At 45.3% G+C, this 12,353-nt stretch overlaps 1 protein-coding gene and 1 pseudogene across 1 annotated transcript in view; both read left to right on the forward strand.

Annotated features, from left to right (window-relative positions):
- Window positions 1-12,353, forward strand: part of LOC130275963 (uncharacterized) — a 68,070-nt gene that overhangs the window by 17,177 nt on the left and 38,540 nt on the right. The gene's annotated exons all lie outside the window — the stretch shown is intronic.
- On the forward strand, window positions 7,439-9,264 carry LOC130275961 (zinc finger MYM-type protein 1-like; annotated as a pseudogene).

Here is a 12,353-nt window from a genome sequence, read left to right on the forward strand (position 1 = left end):
TTCTGCCGAATAGTCTCAGCGAAGAGCTCTATAACACAAACAAAAAGAAGAGGTGAAAGAGGGCAGCCTTGTCTAACCCCTGAAAGGATGGAAAAGGGGTTAGTCTTCCAGCCATTCACCAACACCGTGCTGTAAATGTCAAAATACATGACGTTAACAAAAGAGCAAAACATCTTTCCTAGACCTAGCCCGCGCAAAGCCCTGCCCATGAATGCGTGGGAGACACGGTCGAATGCCTTCTCCTGATCTAAGCTGAACAGGGCGGCGCGGCCACCGCGGTCCTGGATGTAATGGACCTTGTCTCTCACAAGGGCAAGGCTGTCAGCAATCCTGCGACCAGGAATGCCGCAGGTCTGGTCCGGATGGACGATCTGCCCGATGACAGGTTTCAGCCTGTTGGCCAGCACCTTGGCGAGGATCTTGTAGTTCACGTTCAGGAGAGAGATGGGACACCAGTTTTTCAGTTCACATCTCTCCCCCTTCCGCTTATACAAGATCGTGATCATCCCTTCCCTCAACGACAGAGGCATTCTGCCCCCCACCACCATCTCCTCGTACACCTTCAACAGGTCTGGACAGATCAGATCAGATCAGGCCAGCCAGCCAGCATACTTGCCCCTCATCAGTACAGAGCAGAGTAATCTGGCTTGGCTGAGATGAGGGGCCTTAGACCAACTAAACGGGATGAGTATTTAACTCAGGGTGAGTTCACCACTCCTGGTGTGACGGAGCTTTCAAGGGCCACTAAGCACTCCGCAGGCATTCTGGGTAGGGGAATATGCAAATCAGCTCATTACATCACCTTTTCAGGCGATGTTCCCTGGTATCAGCTTAGCTCCAGTTACGGAATATAAAAAGCTAATCGGGATTAATGCCAAGCCAGAACTCTCTCTCTCCAGAAGGAAAGAGCACCCATCTGCAGACAGCTGTTTCGCGGGGTACTTGCCCCTCGTCAGTACAGAGCAGGGTAATCTGGCTTGGCTGCAGTGGCGTTGCTACCGGGGTGCGGACCGCACCGGGTGACACCACGTCCGCCAGCACCCATCCCAACCCCCCTCCACTACTGCAGCGGCACATGGGTGACACCACGTCCGCCAGCATGCTGCACCCCCATCATCCATCAGCAGATCATCCTCCTGCCATTAGCACCCCCATCATCCATCAGCAGAATCATCCTCCTGCCATTAGCACCCCCATCATAACGGAGGATGGGGCGCCACTGCCAGGAGGATTATCCTGCTGATGTATGATGAGGGTGCTACTGATGAATGATGGGGGTGCTGCACCCCCATCATCCATCAGCAGGATCATCCTCCTGCCATTAGCACCCACATCATCTATCAGAAGAATCATCCTCCTGCCATTAGCACCCCCATCATACCGAATGATGGGGGCGTCACTGCCAGGTGGATTATCCTGCTGATGTATGATGAGGGTGTTACTGATGTATGATGAGGATGCTACTGATGAATGATGGGGAGGCTGCACCCCCATCATCCTGGATGATGGGGGGGGTGCCACTGGCAGGAGGATGATCCTCCTAATGTATGATGAGGGTGCTACTGATGAATGATGGGGGTGCTGCACCCCCATCATCCATCAGCAGGATCATCCTCCTGCCATTAGCACCCCCATCATCCATCAGCAGAATCATCCTCCTGCCATTAGCACCCCCATCATACCGGATGATGGGGCGCCACTGCCAGGAGGATTATCCTGCTGATGTATGATGAGGGTGCTACTGATGTATGATGAGGGTGCTACTGATGAATGATGGGGGTGAAGCACCCCCATCATCCATCAGCAGGATCATCCTCCTGCCATTAGCACCCCCATCATCCATCAGCAGGATCATCCTCCTGCCATTAGCACCCCCATCATCCATCAGCAGAATCATCCTCCTTCCATTAGCACCCCCATCACACCGGATGATGGGGGCGCCACTGCCAGGAGGATTATCCTGCTGATGTATGATGAGGGTGCTACTGATGTATGATGGGGATGCTGCACCTCCACCATCCTGGATGATGGGGGGTGCCACTGGCAGGAGGGTGATCCTCCTTATGTATGATGAAGGTGCTACTGATGTATGATAGGGGTGCTGCACCCCGATCATCAGGATCATCCTCCTGCCAGTATCACCCCATCATCCATCAGCAGGATAATCCTCCTTCCAGTAGCACCCCATTATCCATCGGCAGCACCATCCTCCTGGATGGTAGGGGTGCTACTGCCAGGAGGATGATCCTACTGATGGATGATGAGGGTGCTACTGCCAGGAGGATGATCCTACTGATGGATTATGAGGGTGCTACTGGCAGGAGGATTATCCTGCTGATGGATGATAAGGGTGCTACTGGCCTCCACCCTGGCAGTAGCACCCCCATCATACATCGGCAGGATCATCCTCCCAGCAGTACCACCCGAATCATCCATGTTGATGACCTATGTCGATGACCTATGTCGAGTGTTTTTTGTAATAAAATATTTTTTTTCCATGTTGTGTGCATGTGTGTTTTTTTTTTTATATTTACTTTACAGGCTTAGTAGTGGAAGCCGTCTTATAGACAGAATCCATTACTATGCCGGGCTTGGCATTAGTCCCAAAACCAGCTAGCGCTAACCCCCAATTTTTACCCCAGTACCTACTGCCCCAGGGGTGCCGGGAAGAGCTGGTACCAACAGGCCCGGAGCATCAAATACGGTGCTCCTGTGTCTAGGCGGTAACAGGCTGGCATTATTTAGGCTGGGGAGGGCCAGTAACAATGGTCCTAGCCCACCCTGGTAACGTCAGGCTGTTGATGTTTCGCTGGTATCTGGCTGAGAATGAAAAGGGGAACCACCCATGTTGTTTTTATAAATTATTTTTAAAAATAAAAAGTGTGTCGTCCCTTCTTTTTATTCTCAGCACGATATTAACAAAACATCAACAGCCTGACGTTACCAGGGTGGGCTAGGACCATTGTTACTGGCCCTCCCGAGGCTAAATAATGCCAGCTTGTTACCGCCTAGGCACAGGAGTGCCATATTTGATGCTTCGGGCCGGTTGGTACCGGCTTCTCCCAGCACCCCTGGGGCAGTGGATACCTGGGTAATAATTGGGGGTTAGCCTGAAAAGTAAAAAAATAAATAAATAAAAAAAACACACAACACACAGAAAAAAACATTTTATTACAAAAAACACTCCCACAGCCCTTATTAACATTTCATTTAAAGGAATACTCCGGAGTAATTGTTTAATCTCCCTTGTGCTCAGCTGGGACAGGCACAGGTTGACTAGAAAGGGGGCTTGAGCCCCTGCGGCCCTTTGGATATTTCTCCTACAAGTTCCCTGGGCAATGCTGAGTTGTCTGTGATCATTATATGGCAGGGGTGTCCAAACCGTGGCCCTCCAGCTGTTGTAAAACTACAACTCCCAGCATGTTGGACTATATAGTAGTATATAGTAATGGTAAGTGTTTCCCAACCAGGGTGCCTCCAGCTGTTGTAAAACCACAACTCCCAGCATGTTGGACTATGTAGTATAGGTCAGTGTTTCCCAACCAGTGTGCCTCCAGCTGTTGTAAAACCACAACTCCCAGCATGTTGGACTATTTAGTATAGGTCAGTGTTTCCCAACCAGGGTTTCTCCAGTTGTTGCTAAACTACAACTTTCAGCATGCCCAGACAGACAACGGCTGTCCGGGCATGCTGGGAGTTGTAGTTTTGAAACATCTGGAGGGCCACAGTTTGGACACCACTGTTATATGGGCATTTATATAAATTATTATGAGATGTGCCCTTTTCTTCTGTTCAGCCCCTGCCCCCCAAAATGTCTGTGCTCGTCCCTGGAGCCCTGGCTGCAAAAGTATACAAAACAAACTTTGACTCACCTGCCTACGCTCCCCCATTGCTCCGATATCGCTGTCCCGTTCTCTGGTCCCTGTCTTTTTCCGCTTCCTGTGGGTCATGACTCATGCTGTGCTCAGCGTATCACCGGCCGCAGCAGGACATTTCTGCGGCCGGTGATATGCTGAGCACAGCGTGAGTCATGACCCAAAGGAAGAGGTAGAGACAGGGACCGGAGTACGGGATGGCGATATCGGAGCAATGGGGGAGCGTAGGCAGGTGAGTCCAAGTTTGTTTTGTATACTTTGCAGCCTGGGCATAGAGAAATTGAGCAATTGCTCCGGAATACTCCTTTAAATAAAAATAAAAAACGCTTCTTATCAACGTAGTCCACCAAATCCATAGTTATCCTCAGCATACACGTATCTGAAATGAGAAGAAAATGGGTTAGTACATTTTGGCAGTGTGTTCCCAAACAAGGAGCCTCCAGCTGTTGCTAAACTACAATCCCCATCATGATGATGAGGCTGACATGAGGAGGCACAGTATTGTGAGGGTTGGAGGGTGATGATGAAGTTGACATGAGAGGGTGATTGGGGGGGTTAAGGATGCTTGGGATGAGGGTGGATGACCATGGAGGGCACAAGGCACAATATATAATATATGGGAGCACAAGTGTATAATTTATTTGTGGGGCATAGGTTGTTTTGCATTCAGAAACCATAGTGTATATTGTATGGTGTATGTGTGTGTGTGTGTATATGTGTGTATATATATATATATATATATATATATATATATATATATATATATATATATATGGTAGAACGTTTTTTGTGGGCTATAGTATGTTGCGGTATTATATCCATAGGGTACAGCGTGTGGCAGTATTTAATACAGTATGGGACAGGGTTATATACACAGGGAGTGAAGTGTGTGTGGTAGTATTACATTTAGAGGATACAGTGTCTGATTGAGTTATATTAATTATTGTTTTCACATAGAGGCTCAGAATCCGCCGACACAATGAGGAGCGATCTAGGTTCTACAGAGTGAAAATTTAGCTGGAACAAGTCCCGGTGGTATGTACTAACTGAATTAGATAAGGAAAAACTATAGAGAAGATGTCACCTGTAATCACTGATATTATTGTGTATTCTCCTCACTATAGAGAAGATGTCACCTGTAATCACTGATATCATTGTGTATTCTCCTCCCCATAGAGAAAACATCACCTGTAGTCACTGTAATCATTGTGTATTCTCCTCACTATATAGAAGACATCACCTGTAATCACTGAAATCATTGTGTATTCTCCTCACTATAGAGAAGACGTCACCTGTAATCACTGATGATATTGTGTATTCTCCTCACTATAGAGAAGACGTCAACTGTAATCACTGATATCATTGTGTATTCTCCTCACTATATAGAAGACATCACCTGTAATCACTGATATCATTGTGTATTCTCCTCACTATAGAGAAGACATCACCTGTAGTCGCTGATATTATTGTGTATTCTCCTCCCCATAGAGAAAACATCACCTGTAGTCACTGAAATCATTGTGTATTCTCCTCACTATATAGAAGACATCACCTGTAATCACTGAAATCATTGTGTATTCTCCTCACTATAGAGAAGACGTCACCTGTAATCACTGATGATATTGTGTATTCTCCTCACTATAGAGAAGACGTCAACTGTAATCACTGATATCATTGTGTATTCTCCTCACTATATAGAAGACATCACCTGTAATCACTGATATCATTGTGTATTCTCCTCACTATAGAGAAGACATCACCTGTAGTCGCTGATATTATTGTGTATTCTCCTCACTGTAGAGAAGACGTCACCTGTAGTCACTGATATTATTGTGTATTCTCCTCCCCATAGAGAAAACATCACCTGTAGTCACTGATATCATTGTGTATTCTCCTCACTATATAGAAGACATCACCTGTAATCACTGATATCATTGTGTATTCTCCTCACTATAGAGAAGACATCACCTGTAGTCGCTGATATTATTGTGTATTCTCCTCACTGTAGAGAAGACGTCACCTGTAGTCACTGATATTATTGTGTATTCTCCTCCCCATAGAGAAAACATCACCTGTAGTCACTGAAATCATTGTGTATTCTCCTCCCCATAGAGAAAACATCACCTGTAGTCACTGAAATCATTGTGTATTTCTCCTCACTATAGAGAAGATGTCACCTGTAATCACTGATAACATGGTGTATTATCCTCACTATGTCCTATCAGAGCTGGAGTCTGCAGTGATGATGGATAAAACAACAACTCACAGCATAACCTTATCACTGCTTAGGTCATACTGGGAGCTGTTGTTTTACATGGTAAAAACGTATTCCCCTTACTTTTCCCTTACTTGACAATTGTGTGTTTTTAATATGTAGATCACACAGAAAACCCAATTATTTAAAATCAACCAATGACCTAAATATTGATAAATAAAAATATATTGTACAGCGCACAATAATCCAAGTGAGGTCTCACCAGTGTTTTGTACAGCGGCATGAGCACTTCCCTCTCTAACGCTAATATCTCTCCCTATACACCCATGAGCACTTCTCTCTTTCTACTGCTTATACCTCTCCCTATACACCCATGAGAAATTTCTTCTTTCTACTGCTTATACCTCTCCCTATACACCCATGAGCAATTTCTTCTTTCTACTGCTTATACCTCTCCCTAAGCACCCAAGCATTCTGCTGCCGTTTCCTGCTGCTCTATTACATTGTCTTCCTACCTTTTAAGTCTTCTGAAATAAATCCCTTGAGGTCAGGACTGTTTCAAATATTCTATATTCTGCCCGAGGGTTTTTACACGTAAGGTGCATTATTTGTAAACTTATCCCAATTAAATTTCAGTTGGCAGAGTTTGAACCATTCTTCTAGTTTTCCTAAATCCTTTTCCATTTGGCGTTTCCCCCAAGGAACATCAACCCTGTTACATATCTTTGTGTCATCAGCAGAAAGACCAAAACCATCAAGACCTTTTACAATATCACTTATGAAGATATTAAACAAAATGGGTCCCAGTACCGATCCCTGATGTACCCCACTAGTAACAAGACCTTGTTCTGAATATTCTCCATTGACTACAACCCTCTGTTGTCTGTCCCTCAACCACTATCTAATCCATTCAACAATATGGGAGTCCAAGCTCAATGACTGTAGATTATTGATAAGTCTTCTATATGGGACAGTGTCAAAAGCCTTACTAAAATCTAGATATGCGATGTCTACTGCACCTCCGCCATCTATTATTTTAGTCACCCAATCAAAAAAAATGTATACAATGACCTTTCCAGTTTTACCACAACAAACGTTGCATGGGGATGCCATAAAGTGGGTGGTTTACATAAAAGCTAAAACCATGGGACATTGTATTATATTGCAAACAGGCCATAAAAATATATGAGGCATCCAACTAATGAGAAATTACACACTGGGAAAACCAGTCTATTCATACAATTAGCAACATATGATAAGCACAAGAAACAAATTATATGTTTTCATTGTGTCCTCTTTTTTTCCCGATTGAGTTTCATAAAGCAAAGTCTGAAGGGAATATTCCACTATGCCACATGGAGTGCATAAGTCAAAGAGGCCAAGTGGATACCAGCAAAGGAAAGCAAAGGAGGCAAAAATTTAATCAATCAAAACTCTTGCTGGATCCATGCTCAAATATGTCAAAAGACCAGATGATGGCCAGCAGACCAGATGATGGTTCATCAAAATACACCACGCCAATTGATCAAGCTGAGTCTTCTGATGCTTTTTTTGCGAAAGCTTTCTCCAGAGGAGCAAGAAGTGGAAATGGCAAAATCTGAAGAAGAGCAAGGAGGGAAAATAGAAGAACTTCAAGCAGAACAGCAAGGAATGGAAATGACAGAATCTGAAGCAGAAGAGAGTGCTGAAAGTGACTCAAGCCATAGTCCTGATACTATGAAAGAGATGAGTGCAGTAAAGGAGAAAGATCTGCAAATTTTATCCGATGTGTCCTTCTGGGAGATACCGGTTCCAGATCATTTTCGGGTAGAAATTGTGAAAAGAGGAAGTGCTTCTTTCCAGAACAAAGATGGTCCTTTTAGTGTCACAAAAAGGCCTGATGCAAAAGCTGCTGCAAAGGGAGAAGTGCGTCAACTTTCAAAAGGATGGTTTTATAAGGTCATGCCAAACGGAGAGAAAATTCTGAGGACATGGATGGTTTACTCACCTGTCAGTAGGAATGTATACAGCTTTTGCTGCCGACTCTTTGCAATCTGTACTACAGATACAACATCTAAATTTGTCACTGGGTTTCAGAAGTGGTGGAAACTGAGCCCAAAAGTATATCATCATGAGACATCCGAAGAGCACTTACACTGCCTAGAAAAGTGGAAAACTTTGGCAGCAGGACTTCAGCTGCAAGAAACCATTGATGCCCAAACTATTTCTATGATGGAGACCGATAACAAAAAGTGGAGGGACATTTTGCACAGATTGCTTGACATAACATTGTTTCTTGCCAAGCAGAATCTGGCATTTCGTGGCCACAAGGAAGATGAGTCTTCATTGAATAAAGGGAACTTTCTTGAGATGGTTGAGATGCTTTCCAAGTATGATCCAGTACTGAAAGAACACCTAATTAGGTTAAAGCAGCACACCTGTCACCTTAATGTGTCTGTCTCCTATCTTTCGCCACAAACTCAGAATGAGTTTATAAGTGTCCTGGCAAATTATGTGAAGGAGAAGATTGTAACGGACATAAAGTCTGCATTGTACTTTGGAATCATGTTTGACAGCACACCTGATGTTTCACATACTGATCAGATGTCTGAAATGATCAGATATGTACGCATCACCAACAGGAAAGTTGAGGTGAAAGAAGTATTTTTAGGAGTTTTCCCTTTAAAAGGGAAACAAGCTGCTGACCTCAGTTCGGACATTCTTAAAAAACTTGAAAGTGATGGCCTAGACATAATGATGTGCCGCTCTCAGGGTTATGATAATGCTGCTACTATGGCTGGAATCCATGGAGGTGTACAATCCATTCTGAAGGAAAAAAACAGGAAGGCTATTTTTAATGGATGTGTGGACCATTCCCTTAACTTGTGTGGTCAGCACTCTTTTGCTGAAAATGCATCTTGTGTGACCTTTTTTGGAACTCTGCAGACAATGTTGACTTTTTTTGCTGCTTCCACCCATCGATGGGATGTGTTAATTGAGCATACTGGAGTGTCAGTAAAAAGACTGTCCACAACACGCTGGAGTGCTCATCATGCTGCAGTTAAGCCAGTAAAAGAAAAATTTGACATGTTTGTATTGGCACTTGAAGCTCTTTGTGAACCGTGTGAAAATCTGGACACAAGATGAGCAGCACAAGGTCTTCTACCTGCGGTCTGTGACTTTACTTTTCTTTGCTACCTGCACTTCTGGTCTGATGTACTGAGGGAGGTTGATGATGCACAGCAGTACTTGCAGACTAAGGGCTTAAGTCTCGATAAAGTGGTGACAAAGCTTGAGACACTAAGACTTTTTCTGTGTGAAGAGCACAGTCACCTAGTCGAAAATGCAATTCAGCAGGCACTTTTAAAAGCTGATGAACATGGAATTGCAGTAGAGAGAAGAGCCAGGTTCAAGAAGAGGATGGCAGGGGAACTGGCAACAGATTTTGGAAGCATAAGTCTCCAAGAAGAAAATAAGAGGGCGATGCTTGAGTGCATTGATCGCTTTCATTCGGAACTCCAGACCAGATTAAGGGCCATCATGGAAGTAGCAGGCATGTTTGAGGCTGTTCAAGCAAAGAGTCTCATATCTGCCACTGAAGAAGAATTAAAGGTGTCTATTCCAAAACTGACCAATTTCTATGATGAGGTATCAAAGAGTGAGCTGGTACTGGAGATACCAAGGTTGAGAAGACACCTTACAGCAGCAAAGTTGGACCTAGAAGAAGTCACAGATTGGACAGCTTTACAAGTTTTGACCTTTATAGCGGAATGGGATTTTATTGAATCTCTCCCACACCTCTCACTTTGTCTGAAATTATTTCTCACAATCTGTGTATCTGTGGCTTCGTGCGAGAGGAGCTTTTCAAAGCTTAAACTTATCAAAAATTACCTAAGATCTGCAATGGGACAGCCTAGGCATTCCAATCTTGCACTGTTGTCAGTTGAAAGCGAATTAGTGCAAACCATTGATTTTGATGAAGTTATTAACAGTTTTGCGGCTTTGAAAGCCAGAAAAGCTAAATTCTGATTTAAGTGCACTTGTATTTGTTCTTTTTTAATTCGGTGTTATTTATTTATTATTTGTTCCTTTTAATTTTTGTATTATTTAATTTTATATTTTTTTTCCTCCTGTTTAATTTTGTGTTGCAAAAATGTGTTATTTATTTAGTAAAGATTGAATTTAAAATAAACATAATTTTTTTTAAAGCATTAACTTTGATTTCTTTCAACATATTTCTAGTTATATGGCTTAAAAAACTACTGCTTCGGGGGGATGGTGACACCATTTTGAAAGAGCTTTATTGTCCGTTCAGTCATTACAAGTCATACAATAAATTACAATCACACAAAGCATGACAGTACAATACACAGCAAAGGTTCCCTAAGCTATACATCGCACATCATGCTACTCTAACACTCAATCCTGTCATAGAAAAGCACAAGAGATCGAACAACAAAACAATACAATCTGTGATTGGGGTAGGGGCATGGGCTGTGGGGCGGGGGCGGTATGGACGACTATGTGGGGGTGGGGAGGGGGCGGATCACAGGGCCAAACTGCTGGGCTGTATCTTCAAGGAGACATGGGAGAAGGAGAGGGGTCTTCACTCCTCTTCTTCCTCATCGACGGCCGGGCTGTCCAAGATGGAATAGTCTCTAAGCAGGCTCTTGATGAACCTGCGGCAGTCCCGGACGGACATGTTCTCCCTGTTGATCACGAGGCGGTTCCTGGCAAGCCACACTGCGTCCTTAAAACAGTTCATAAGGCGCCAGGCCTCCTGGATGGCCTCCACATCGTGGGTCCCAGGGAACAGACCGTAAAGCACCGAATGATACGATAGGCAGTTCCTGGGTACAGAGTCTCTGAGTTCATGTTCCAGGGCGTCCAACAGACCCTGTGCAAAGGGGCACTGCCAAAACACGTGCAAAGATGTTTCCTCCACATAGGGGCATCGGGGGCAGTACCGGGTTGTGCACAGGTTGTGGGCATGCATGAACGACCTGAGAGAGAGTCCTCCCTTGACGGCCATCCATGACAAGTCCTTGTGTCCATTGGTAAGCCGATTTGAGGCCACATTAGTCCAAACTGTATCTGCAGTGGCTGCGGGGATTCTCGGAACCAGCTCTGTCAAGTCCTTAGCTCGAATGAGCTTGTAGATTGTCTTCGGCTTCCATAGGTCAGGTTTCAGTCCTTCCAGCTGGTGCTTCCTCACAAACCGGACAACATCCCCATAGAACCAGGGAGCGGTCCAGTTGTAAGGGATGGAGCTGTCCCACCTGTCCCAGCCCAGCTGTCTCCAGAGGGGCATGAGAAACAAGCGAGACATGGACCTGCCCGCTGAGCCAGTCTTTTCAACAAGAGTCCGCTGTACGCTGACACATGCAAAGGAGGCCCTCAGCAGAGTAGGGATATCGGGTATTCCTTTCCCACCCTTGCGGGGCTCCTTGTACATCACAGTCCTCTTGACTCTGTCCATTTTGCCCCAGATGAAGCGAAACACTGTCCGGGTGATGGCCTTGCAAACGGTGGTATGGGAGGCCAGGCCTGTGCGGTGTACTGGAGCACAGGCAAAACTTCACTCCGCAGGACAAGTCCTTTGCCTTCAATAGAGAGCTTTCTGGAGCTCCACAGTCCGATCTTAGAGTTCATCTTTCCTAGTCGGTCTTACCAAGACTTAAGGGCCGCTCCTTCCTTCCCGAACCAGACTCCAAGAATTTGAATGAAGTCTGGCTTAACAGTAAAGGGGAAGGGGGCGGAAGAGGCCAGGTGCCATTCCCCGAAGAGCATGGCTTCCGACTTCCCGCAGTTGAATTTTGCCCCCGAAGCTCTGCTGAAGTCCTCGCAGGTCTGGACAAGTGCAGTCACCGAACGCTGGCCAGCGTAGAAGACGGTCACGTCGTCCATGTAGAGCGAGCACTTGACCTCGTAGCTATCTGGTCCTGGTGCGGTGATCCCTCTGATCTCTCCATTCTGCCGGATAGTCTCAGCGAAGAGCTCTATAACACAAACAAAAAGAAGAGGAGAAAGAGGGCAGCCTTGTCTAACCCCTGAAAGGATGGAAAAGGGGTCAGTCTTCCAGCCGTTCACCAACACCGTGCTGTGTAAATATCAAAATACATGATGTGGACAAAAGAGCAAAACATCTTCCCCAGACCTAGCCTGCGCAAAGCCCTGTCCATGAATGCATGGGAAACACTGTGAAATGCCTTCTCCTGATCTAAACTGACCAGGGCAGCGCGGCCACGACGGTCCTGGATGTAATGGACCGTGTCTCTCACAAG

The sequence above is a fragment of the Hyla sarda genome, chromosome 6, assembly GCF_029499605.1.
Source record: "Hyla sarda isolate aHylSar1 chromosome 6, aHylSar1.hap1, whole genome shotgun sequence".
In the NCBI taxonomy this organism is placed as follows: Eukaryota; Metazoa; Chordata; class Amphibia; order Anura; family Hylidae; genus Hyla; species Hyla sarda.